The sequence below is a fragment of the Rattus norvegicus genome, chromosome 17 (genome assembly GCF_036323735.1).
Source record: "Rattus norvegicus strain BN/NHsdMcwi chromosome 17, GRCr8, whole genome shotgun sequence".
Taxonomy (NCBI): domain Eukaryota; kingdom Metazoa; phylum Chordata; class Mammalia; order Rodentia; family Muridae; genus Rattus; species Rattus norvegicus.
The window spans coordinates 72,332,791-72,345,107 of NC_086035.1; the positions used below are offsets into that span (position 1 = coordinate 72,332,791).

Genomic DNA, 12,317 nt, shown 5'->3' on the forward strand with positions numbered 1-12,317 from the left:
TTATGATTCCAGCACTTTGGGGCAGTGAAGAAAAATGCTCCAAATAGACCTTTACAATCTGGAGGGAGGAAAACTCTTATGACATGTTTCCTTCAGGCTTTGATCCACCCGGCTTTCATCTTCTTAGAGCTACCAAAATATCTTAGTCCATATGATGCTGCTTTAACAGACACTAAGTAATTTACAGTCCAACGAAGTTACTTTGGTATCGTTGGGGGGAAGTGGGGATGTAGAAAATCTCATTGCTGGTATCTGCTGATACATTATCTAACATATCCGGTTGCTGGTATCTTAGCTGTTGCATTATCTAACATGGCAAATGGGAGGGAGGAAGGAAGGGAGGGAGGGAGAAAGGACCCAGGAGGAGGAGACCGCCCCTCTTGCCTTGCATGTGCAGTTGTGTTGTTTATGCATGCTCACGCATGTGCGGGTGTGAATGCTTGTGTGTTGCCATCTTCCGTGTATTTGCTCTCCTTGTTACTGTTTGAGGCAGAGTCTCTCACAGAACCTAGGGCTCACCATTGGGCTGTATTGCCTACTGCAAGCCTCGAGGTCTCTCACGTCCCCGCCTCCCTAATGACAGGGTCATAGCACTCAGTGCTGCTCTGTCCAGCTTTATGTCTATAGGTGGACACTGGGGACCTAACTTCAGGTCTTCGTGCTCGTATCCACTGGTGTGTGTGTGTGTGTGTGTGTGTGTGTGTGTGTGTGTGTGTGTGTTCTGTGTACTTATTGTAATTCCAGCACTTGATCCACCAGGTCCCCTCCCCAGCCACTGACAGTCCTTTACAATGACATGACTCCTTACAGCCTAAACACTTCTTTTAAAGTTCTGCCCGTCTTTTGTGCAGCGCTGGGAATAAAACCCAGGGTCTCATGCGTGATTGACAAGTACTATTTTGCTGAGCGGCAGCCTTAGACCAAGCCAATTACACTTCAGCTTGAGTACTTTGGGGATGCTAAACGTTCAAATTGTAGCAAGCACGCTCTTTAATGCTTCATAAACTGAGTAAAGTGAAGATTCCTTAAAAGAAAACACGGGCACCACACCTTAGTCACCTTATTCTTGACTTCAGTTTTAAAACTATTTAATCATATTTTAAATATAAATGAGATAAAAAGTTCTAACGCTTATAATTTTTAAATATGATACTTAAGTTTTTTTTTTTAAATAGTGCTGAGGAGTCGATAAGGTTCCTGCTGCACAAGTTCGAGGACCCGAGTTCGAATCCTAGCAACCCACACAAAATGCTGGGTTCCACAACATGTGCCTGTAATCACAGCACTGGGGAGGCAGAGACAGGAGGATTCCTGGGAATTGGTGGTCAGCTGGTTTAGCAAAATTGGTGAATTCTGGGTTCAATAAGAGGCACTGTCTGAAAATTATAAGGTGGAGTGTCCCCGCCAGCGGGGACCCAGTTATTCAGGGTCCCGAAGAGGCTTTCTACCTGTGGGCCAAATGAAGGTGAAGAGAAGAAGGAGACCAAGCAAGATTCTGTTGTCAAGGTCTCGTTTATTGAGAGAAATGTACAGCATTTAAAGCTCTGAGGCAGGAATAGAAGCGGGAACTGAACCTTAGGGTGGGGGAGTTTGGGAAGTGCCCAAGGATATAAGGTGAATCACTACACTGCAAGATATCCTCCTATAACAAAGAGGCAACAGTCTTCCGGGGACATGTTCTTTGAAAAGGTCGAACCCTTCTCAGGAATCTGCTCAGGGACATCGGTGTTTTGCTCAGGCTGAAACATCCTGTCATTGCTCCCAGGGTCTTCCTGGGAGAGGCTTTAGTTCAACAATCTCATGTCTGTATGGCAGTCATTTCAAGGTTGAACCTCTGTGGCCATGCAGCCCAGAGTCACGTAGCCACCTTGAGCTATGCAGTCACAAAGCGGCCAGGCCCAAATCCAATATGGCTCACTACAGTGGAGAACAAATAAGAAGCACACTAGTTGTTCTCTGGCCTTCACACACATTTGCACTCAAACCTGCGCGCGCACACCATATGAACGAACACACACACACACAATTTTAAATAAGATTACAATTAATGACATTAGGGTGATTAATATGACACAGAACATTAAAATGTTCTTAATTGAAAAAAACTAGGTTGGTTTTTAAAGCAAAGCTAACAGGACCAAGAAGAACACACTATGTGTGGAGAGAGAGCTCAGCAGCTAAGGGCAGTTACTGCTCTTGCAGAGGACCTAAGTTTGGTTCCCAGAATCCACATCGGCTGGTTCACACCTGTCTATAATTCCATTTCCAGGGGCTCAGATAATGGGCACCTGAATGCAGTTGATGCACATACACTGGGGTACACACACACACACACACACACACACACACACACACACAAACGTCTTTTTTTTTAAAGAAACATGTATGTACTTTGGAAACTTAATTATAATCCAATCCTCCTTCTTATCTTCTGTATATAAAGGATGCAAAATTGATTACCGTCTCACAGGTGTAGTGTGAGCACGACATAACATTGACTGCATTAAACTCAAGCCTCACTGCAGAGGAAACAGCTCAGTACAGAAGATACTGCTGCTGTATTTGCTATTGCCAATGCTCAGTATACAGCTGGTGCTCGGTAGCTGCTTGCATATCCAAGTAAACTCTAACGAAACCCTACCGATAAATGTCTTCCAAATCCCTGGCTAGTTTCCAGTTCCCAGTACGACTCGGAAATTGGCTCTGACAGTTCTTGGTCACAGCTCTTTCTAAATCACACAGACCCATCAGTTACTGACTAGAAACTGGGCTGTCTCAGTGCAAGCTGGAAAGCAGGGAAGACTTACAATGGGATATAAAAGAAACATGAAGAGCTGGAATTATACGTGTGGAATCTAGAAAGTATTTACTGACCTGTCTTCATGACTCTAGCTGCCCACAGTGGAGTACGTTGTGATCCTCTTTGATTCCGGATGAAAAATGGCGCTTGAAAGTTAATGTCTAAATGTAACAAATGATGGCTACTTGAAAGTTTACGAACTGATCACTCAGTACGGATGTTCTAAAACTCTCCAACACTTCTCTGCATCTACATAGAAGCAAGGAGAGGATCGGTGATTCCACACCCGGTCCTAGAAATGTTATTTTCCCACAGGCGTTCACTAAAATGTGGTTTTACTCAGGCCACAGGTGTGAGAAAATATGGACATCCCCAAAGGCATTAGTTGTTACTTAGAGCAACATCTTAGCAAAATAAAGGCCAACCCCCGTATTTGTTTGCTTTTTAAAATGATCACACTTTGATTAATAGGCAATGTTAAGTCTGATGCAGACACTGTCAGTGGGACATTTGAAACAAATACCATCCTGACTTTCTTTTTTATCTTTTGGTCCAAATGCACCAATACTGGACAAAGCTTAAGTAATGTAAAAAATATTCAAAAGTGTATTATCAGCTCAGCTTAAGTGGCAGTTTCCCTTTCTTTTTAAAATTAATTTTAATTATTTTATTTATTTACATTCCAAATGTTGCTCCCTTCCTGTCCCCCCCCCCCCCCCGCCCGCCAACCCCAACCTCTCTCCCCTAGCCCCACATGTCTGGTTTTAATATTCAAGTTTACACAGCCTAGAGTCACCAGAGAGCAGACCCTCAGTTGAAGAATTTTCTGGGCAGATGGTTAAATGTAAGTGTGGTCAAACCAGTAAGCAGTGTTCCTCCAGTTTCTATTTCAGCTTCCTGCTTTGACTTTTCTTGATGACAGACTGACCTGGAACTGTCAGCCAAACCAACCCCTTCTGCCCTTAAATTACTTTCAGGCAGTAACCCCGCACCAGAAAGGAGACCAGAGCACCTTTCTTTCTGTGTCTGTGCAGCTAGATAATTTACTCAGAGATGTCTTGATTTACCGTTTCCCAAGCGAGCATGTTCTGAGTTCAGAGCAGGCTTTAACAGCCCATGGGAAAGCAGGATTAAAAGTCACTTTCCAGAGTCTGAACTTGATGTTCATGAATCCTTTTCCCCAAACATGTCTGAGAATGTATTGGGGGAAAACTCTTCATATTATCGCCTTTTATCTTACCCCCCTCATGATCCCTTCTCTAACATGCTAAATTCTGACACCAGAGGAGAGCGAACGGCCTCAGGGTGAGGGGACTTCTGTGCTTTCAACCAAGTGGACCATTAAAAATATTGACAAGATTGATCATGTCTCCACAGGGAAATACAAATCACATTCAATTTCCATGGAAAATTCTAGTATCTGGCTATCAAAGATTTTTGTTCCTGTCAAATGCAGACCACATCTATCTTCCCAAGCGTCCCATCTAAATTATTAGTTCAAAACATATATCTGCCTCAGGCGGTCACGAAGCTGCTAGGTCAAATTCACTGACACAGGCGTTGTGGCACAATTTCTCCTTACTTGGGGGATCCATGAAACTAAAGCTGAAAACCACTTCTTCCCAGCATGCAATAGTAAGGCGGCACAGATTAACTCTTGAAACAGGCTTTTTAGAAATAGGGGTGGAGGGATAAAATCAGCCTCTTAACAGGAGGCAATGATGAAATTCAGCTGAGAAAGGGGTTGTTTAAAAAGATTCATTTATTTTATGTGTATGGGTGCTTTGTCCGTATGTATGCCTGGAAAGCACATGGCTGGCGGGTGTCTGTGGATGTCAGAAGAGGGCATTGGGTCCTCTGGAGCTGGAGTTACTGATGTTGTGAGCTGCTAGGTGGGTGCTGGGAATCAAACTCCTGTCCCCTGGAAGAGCGACAAGTGTTCACAACCGCTGAGCCATTTTTCCAACTCTACAAACTAGGGCTTTAGACAGTTTTATTAAATTTAAATCTTGGGGGCTAATTCTCCCTGGCCCTCACATATACTTTCTGCGTTCTTGATTGTGTCTGTTGAACCACACCCCTTTCTTTTCCTTAGTGGCTGTGTGTGTGTGTGTGTATGAGTGTGTATGTATGTATGAGTGTGTGTGTATGTGTGTGTATGAGTGTGTATGAGTGTGTGTATGTATGTGTGTGTATGAGTGTGTGTGTATGTATGTGTGTGTGTATGTGTGTGTGTGTGTATGTATGTGTGTGTATGTGTGTGTGTGTGTGTCCACGGGTGCTCGTGTGGAGCAATCACGTGTTGTGGAGTAGTTTCTGCCCTCCTCCCCTGAGGCAGTGTCTCATTGAGGCCTAAGGCTCATTGAGGCTGACTGGCCAATGACCACCAATGACCACCAATGACCACCAATGTCCACCGTCCTGCCCCTCCCTCAACTGTGCTGCTCTCTGTTCTCGGCTCTTACGTGGATTGTGAAGATCTGAACTCAGGTCTTCATTCTTCAGCCACCAAGCCAGCAAAGAAGAAGAAGTTTAAGCTCTATAAATTAGATCCTTGTCTATTCGATTTCCCTCTAACAGACTAATCAGGAGAGTAATGTTGACACTGGTGGGAGAGAACTTCATTATGCTTACGAAGTTTGTTTTCAATGAGGGAGGTTCTTACGCAAGAACAGAATGGTTTTTGATAGATGTTATACCTTTGCCATGTGTATTGCATTTCCTTTGTGTGTTTTTCCATTTCTGAGTCTAATTTAAAGCAACAACAACAACAACAACAGCAACAACAGCATCAACAAAAATCCTGAGCTCTCTCTGTCCTGTGATTCAACTTTGCCAATACACTTTACTATTAACCTCTGTCCATTTCTCTCTATGCTTCTAATCACCAATGTCCTTTTCTGGAAGGCGTTGAGATCTGTAGTGGTTCCTTTAGACATTGAGTTGACACGCGTTTCAGACCATTAGTGATGTGTTGGCATGTTGGGAAGAGGGGTCCCAGGGTGGTACTTTCCTCCTTTAGAGTCTGAAGGAGACCTCCAGCACCATCTTCCTCTCTATTTGACTCAGCCCCTAGCAGGCACAGGGTGTCCCAGCTCCCCCCAGGTGGGCTGGCTGCCCGCTGTCACACTTCTCTGGGTTAGCAGGTCCATGGCTTATCAACTCCTTCACCATTCTTTGAAACATTTCCTTGCAGGCATTCAGAAATCCCCTTTGTTTAAGGTCATTGGGCCTAGAGTCTGCTCTGCCTCAGGGAACCGGGCACTGTAGGAGGGATCCGAAGTTGACTGCACTTGCCCCATGCTGTCACCAGACAGGTGTCAGGCTGTAGGGAAGCCTTGGGACACTGCCCCAGGGGTTGGGAAGCACAGTCTGAGGGGCAGGACACAGTTGAAGCTGACTTGGGGGTCCCTGAGCCTCCATGGATGCTGGGCCATCTGGTTCTCAGACTTGGGTATCCAGGTGTTGGAAGAGCTGAGAATGGAGTGGGGGCCTGTGGGGCTGGATGTAGCCTGGGGCCAAGGAGGGGGGAAACTATGGCTGGTTCTGAGGGGATAGCTCTTGGCTTGACAGTGGCCGGTTTGGTTTGGCTTGGTGGTGGTGGCCAGGGCTGGGAGCGCAGGGAGGCCTTTTACCTTTCCCTTAGATTAGACTGAGGCTCTATAGGTGAAGGCCTTTTCTGTGGCTCCTCATGGGGGATCCTGGTGAAAAGAGGCAGTCCATCATTTTAAGACATTTATTGTCATGGCGGAATGTGGATGTGTAAAGAACCATACCCCATTTCTCAGGGTGGGCCTAAGATTAAATACCCTTTGCAGGGAGGAGTGTCTGGGAAGAGAAATTCGTTGGCTAAGCCTCCAGGCCTTTAGGTACCTCATTGTAATGGAGATCTGCCTTGAGCCTACTCGACCATGACCATGGGTCACATCCTCTACCTCTGGAGGGGCTTGGGGCATTGTCCTTACATAACTGATGCCACAAATCTGTGGAGGGCTGTGGCTAGTGATGGGGACCTGGTGCCTGGGACTCATGTGGAAACACCTACTGTCCCTTCAGGGTCATTGGGGTTTCTAGTCTCCTCAACTGGGAACCAGGGTGCCTTTCACGGTCCCACACAGAACTTACCAAACAAGCAAAAGAACTGACTTCCACATCCCCAAACAAACCAAAACAAACAAAAACATGCAAGGTAGTGTGTGCCTTGTACTCCCAGAGCTGGGGAGGTGGAGATAGACGGATACCTGAGACTCACTGGCCAGACAGCCTAGCCTGCTTGGTGAGTTTCAGGATACTGAGAGACCTTGTCTCAGAAAACAAGATGACAACACTGAAGGAATAGCATTGAGGTTGCTCTTTGACATCCACACGCATGTACATCTACATGCCTGTACCTCACTGTGGGTACACAGGCATACAGTACACACACACACACACACACACATACACACACACACACACACACAGAGGCATACAGTACACACACACACACACACAGGCATACAGTACACACACACACATACACACAGGCATACAGTACACACACACACACAGGCATACAGTACACACACACACACAGGCATACAGTACACACACACACACACAGGCATACAGTACATACACACACACAGGCATACAGTACATACACACACACAGGCATACAGTACACACACACACACACACAGGCATACAGTACACACACACACATACATACACACACAGGCATACAGTACACACACACACACACACAGGCATACAGTACACACACACAGGCATACAGTACACACACACACACACAGGCATACAGTACACACACACAGGCATACAGTACACACACACAGGCATACAGTACACACACACACACACAGGCATACAGTACATACACACACACAGGCATACAGTACACACACACACATACACACACAGGCATACAGTACACACACACACACAGAGGCATACAGTACACACACACACACACATACACACAGGCATACAGTACACACACACACACACACATACACACAGGCATACAGTACACACACACACACAGAGGCATACAGTACACACACACACACACAGGCATACAGTACACACACACACACAGGCATACAGTACACACACACACACAGGCATACAGTACACACACACACATACACACACAGGCATACAGTACACACACACACACAGGCATACAGTACACACACACACACAGGCATACAGTACACACACACACACACACACACACATAGGCATACAGTACACACACACACAGGCATACAGTACACACACACAGGCATACAGTACACACACACACACAGGCATACAGTACACACACACAGGCATACAGTACACACACACAGCATACAGTACACACACACACATACAGGCATACAGTACACACATACACACACAGGCATATAGTACACACACACACATACACACAGGCATATAGTACACACACACATACACACATACAGGCATACAGTACACACACAGACAGGCATACAGTACACACACACACATACACACACAGGCATACAGTACACACACACAGGCATACAGTACACACACACACACAGGCATACAGTACACACACACAGGCATACAGTACACACACACATATACACAGGCATACAGTACACACACACACACACACACATACACACAGGCATACAGTACACACACACAGGCATACAGTACACACACAGGCATACAGTACACACACACATACACACACAGGCATACAGTACACACACAGGCATACAGTACACACACACATACACACACAGGCATACAGTACACACACACATACACACACACAGGCATACAGTACACACGCACACACACACAGGCATACAGTACACACACACACACACACACACACACACACACACACACACTTTATTTTCCTGGTTAAATAGGAACAGATACAAGCCCTTACAAACTTCATTCTTCTCTGACCATCTTAATAGTACATCCATTATCTGTAATCATGAGCCCTAACACTGAGCCAATGACTAACGTAGTCTTGTAAGGTTTCCTTTTTATTCTTAAATAAAATAAAATGTAACCACATAGATTCATTTTTATGCTTAATAAGGGTGATGTGCTAGTAATTTAATAAGAGGAATTTAAAGGATTTCTGACATAACATAGATAGCAAAGTGTTTTAATAGTGTTGGCGCAAAATATTTCTGAATAGTATATTCATTAGTCTGCCTATACGTGTTGATTTATTAATATAATTATTTCCACATGGGCTAATTTCTCCTTGCCTGTCTTATTCAGGGCTTGCACGTATTGAAACCATATTTGAAGGACTTACTCTTATGAGTTCTTGACTAGCATGACCAATCCTGAATTTGACCCCTATGAACAAGATGTTCTCGTGCAACTCTGTAACCCCAGACTTTAGAAGGTGGAAGCAGGAGATCAAAAGTTCAAGGTCACCCTCTTCAGCTACATAGTGAATTGAAAGCTAGCTTGGGCAAAGTGGCAGTTAAAAACCGATTTTGAAAAAAAAAATATAGATTCCAACACAAAATTGCAATATCTTGCTCTGGGCCAGGAATCAATTCTTCTAATCGCCCGTGTTTGTGATTGTCAGGCAGCTGGCTCGGTCTGACCAGGCATGGTTTGGGAAAATAGCATGAAAATTTGAGGGATGAAAATTTGGGCCCAGTCAACTGGCTTCTGATTGAGTGATCTCTGGGAACTATCCATAGACTGAAAACAAACATTGGGCAGATCTTTGAAGTGTCCAAGGTTGCCCCCAAGAACTTGTAATACTGTAAGACGTGCCCCCCTTGGTATTTCCTTGAAGGTGTCACCTGAGATTTGCTACCAAAAACACTTAGTCATTTTGCAGTTAGGGTATTTCTGCCTGATGGATAAGGAAAGTGGGAAACTTTTACTCATATCAGTTAATAAAGAAGTTCTGCAAATGCCTTACATTTCCCAAGGATAAGCCAATTTGGCAGCAGCAACGGCCCCTTTGTACTCGCTTTGAATCGCTTGCAATTTAGGTGCAGTTGAGAAACCTGGGTGGTGAAGGGATGCTTGCTGATGGGAATCAATTTTCCAGTCAAGCCTTTCCAGGAGTCTCTTCCTGCGCTCCCCCAGGGCCGTCTGTCCGTGCTCAACACAGGAGAGGCTACAGTTTATCTTCAGTCCACTTTCTCCTCCTCTTCGACATTGAGCCATTAAAGCACGGGCATGAGGCTCTGAGGTAAACCTGTATGTCCCAGTCTTCCTTTTGACTGGTGTGGCCAAGGTGCTGAGAAAGGGTGAAAGGTCTAAGTCCACTTCCAGGTTTGAAAACCTACTAAACTCCTTTAATCCCTGGGCTCAAAACACACAGCAATCGCCAAGCTTAAAAAACCCACCAATCCCTGAGCTCAAAATCCCACCAATCCCTGAACTCAAAAACTCACCAATCCCTTGAGCTTGAAATCCCACCAATCCCATCCCTTGAAATCTTTATCCTGGAGATCCCGCCCCCTCCCGAGGTTCTATATGAAACCGTTTTACTTCTGCTTCTAGCCCAGGCAGATGCAGCTACCCTCTTGGGTCTCTCCCAATAAATCTCCCACGTGATGAGGTTTGTTGCACAGTCTGACTTTGTGGTATTCCTTGGCTCCTGACTGCCAGGATACTGGTCCCCTGAGAGCTACACCACCTCTATCAGGGAAACCTTACCCCTCAGAGCTTTAATATTTCTACTGAGCTCTTGCTGAAACTCTGTGGAGTTGCTCTGCAGAGTGTCTGCATCAGCAGGAGACCATCCGCTCTTCGTCTACGATCATTCTCATCTATGGTCGTTCTCCTTTCTTCCTCTCTGGGCACGGAGAGATACAGAGGTTCCAGGTGGTTGGGGCAGAGACTGGAGAGAAGAGATGGGGGCTTGAAGGATTCAACAAACAGAGCAACTGATCAGATAGGATGTTGCAAACAGGACAAACAAGCATCTATGTTTTATTTCATTCCTGGTTTTAATAGCAAAATACCATGGCCTGGGAGGCTTATGAACAAGAACAACTTAGTTCTGATAGCTTTGGAGGCAAGATGTTAAACATGGCAGCATATTTAGGGCCCCAATTCACAGGTCTTCTCTCCGTCTCTTCATATGTTGGCAGGGAAAACCTCCCCTCTTTGTTATAGGTTGATGTCAAGGTTGATACAACATGATTGGACAGTAGAGAGTAGGGCGGGGACAAAGTTTTTGTAAGGCGGGAGAGAGGAGGAAGGAGGGAGATCAAGATGGCGTCTACAGAGGAAGATGGCTCAGATTTAGGTGAACTTGATCGATTTTATCTTGTCTAGGTGGACAGTTTATATCTTTATCAATTGGTAGTGAATTTATTGTGTGGATGAATTGTGGATTGAGAATTTAACATAGATTTAATTGCTAAATCACAAGTTTCCGCAACTTCGATTTTACCAGGCTAAAGAGGACAGTGTGTGAAAGAAATGGCTGAGGGGCAGTTGTGTTGCCCGGGTGGAGTGAGAACGCATAGGGCCCACAGAAGGAGATTGTGTGTGTGTGTGTGTGTGTGTGTGTGTCATGGTAACTACCTCCTGGGGACCCCGAAGAGAGGGCGGCTAAAATGGAGACAGCTGGGAGAGGGCGGCTTGCAGACCACATGGCAGAGTAGCAGCTGGAGCGAGCAGAGCCGGCTCTCAGGAACTGATAGAAAAAGATTACTTTTTAACTTTTAAACCACAACACTTTGGCTCCTTCTCAGAGCACCAGTCTCCCTCCCCAGGGCTCGATCCTCAGAGCCTGATCACTTTCCCACAGTGCCCCTACTTAATCCCAGCAGCTTGGGAATTTGCAAAGAGAACCAGAGCCCCACCACCACCTCCCACAGCAGTCACACGGCAGCTGGTGCTGCTGGGTCCCTCTTCCACACTGCCACCCTGTGTCCTAATGTGACTTGATATCGCAGCCATCTCATATCTGCCCCAGTTGGTTCTAGACTACAGGGACTCCCAGCATCCTAGAAGCAATTTGCCTGGCTTATTGGCTGTCCTGAAGGTAATTAATGACCTTAGGAGACAATGTCATCAGGGTCTGGTGTCCACAAAGCTCTCCAGAAGTTTCTTCTTAAAGGAGTACGTAAACTTCTCTGGATCACTGCTCATCCCTCGAGGCTTCCATATCAATAACCTGCCACCCCAGAACCAGATTGACTGTGCTATAATTCTGAAGCCAACATGGTAAGCTTACAGTTCGTCGATCAATCAGCAAATAATCATTACATATCCATGGCTGCTGAATTCTCATCAGATTCAAGGGAATGAGAAAGGAAAGACAGAACTATATATTTTAAATCTTACTTAGACAGTATATGGGAGTATTCAGTAGAATGAGATGGGGGACACACACACACACACACACACACACACGCACAAGCACTCATATATACCACCACAACCATAATGAGAACATTAAATAACCCCATAAAAATAAAGAACAAGGGCTGGAGAGATGCCTCAGTGGTTATGAACACTGACTGCT

General features: G+C 45.4%; 1 long non-coding RNA gene across 1 annotated transcript; it reads right to left on the reverse strand.

Annotated features, from left to right (window-relative positions):
• Positions 1-1,493: 1,493 nt before the first annotated feature.
• On the reverse strand, positions 1,494-10,189 carry LOC102552793 (uncharacterized). The gene is made up of 3 exons (XR_361105.5): positions 9,750-10,189; positions 2,875-3,049; positions 1,494-1,917 (listed from the first exon to the last, which is right to left on the reverse strand). It is a non-coding gene; the product is annotated as an uncharacterized LOC102552793 (long non-coding RNA).
• Positions 10,190-12,317: the final 2,128 nt, after the last annotated feature.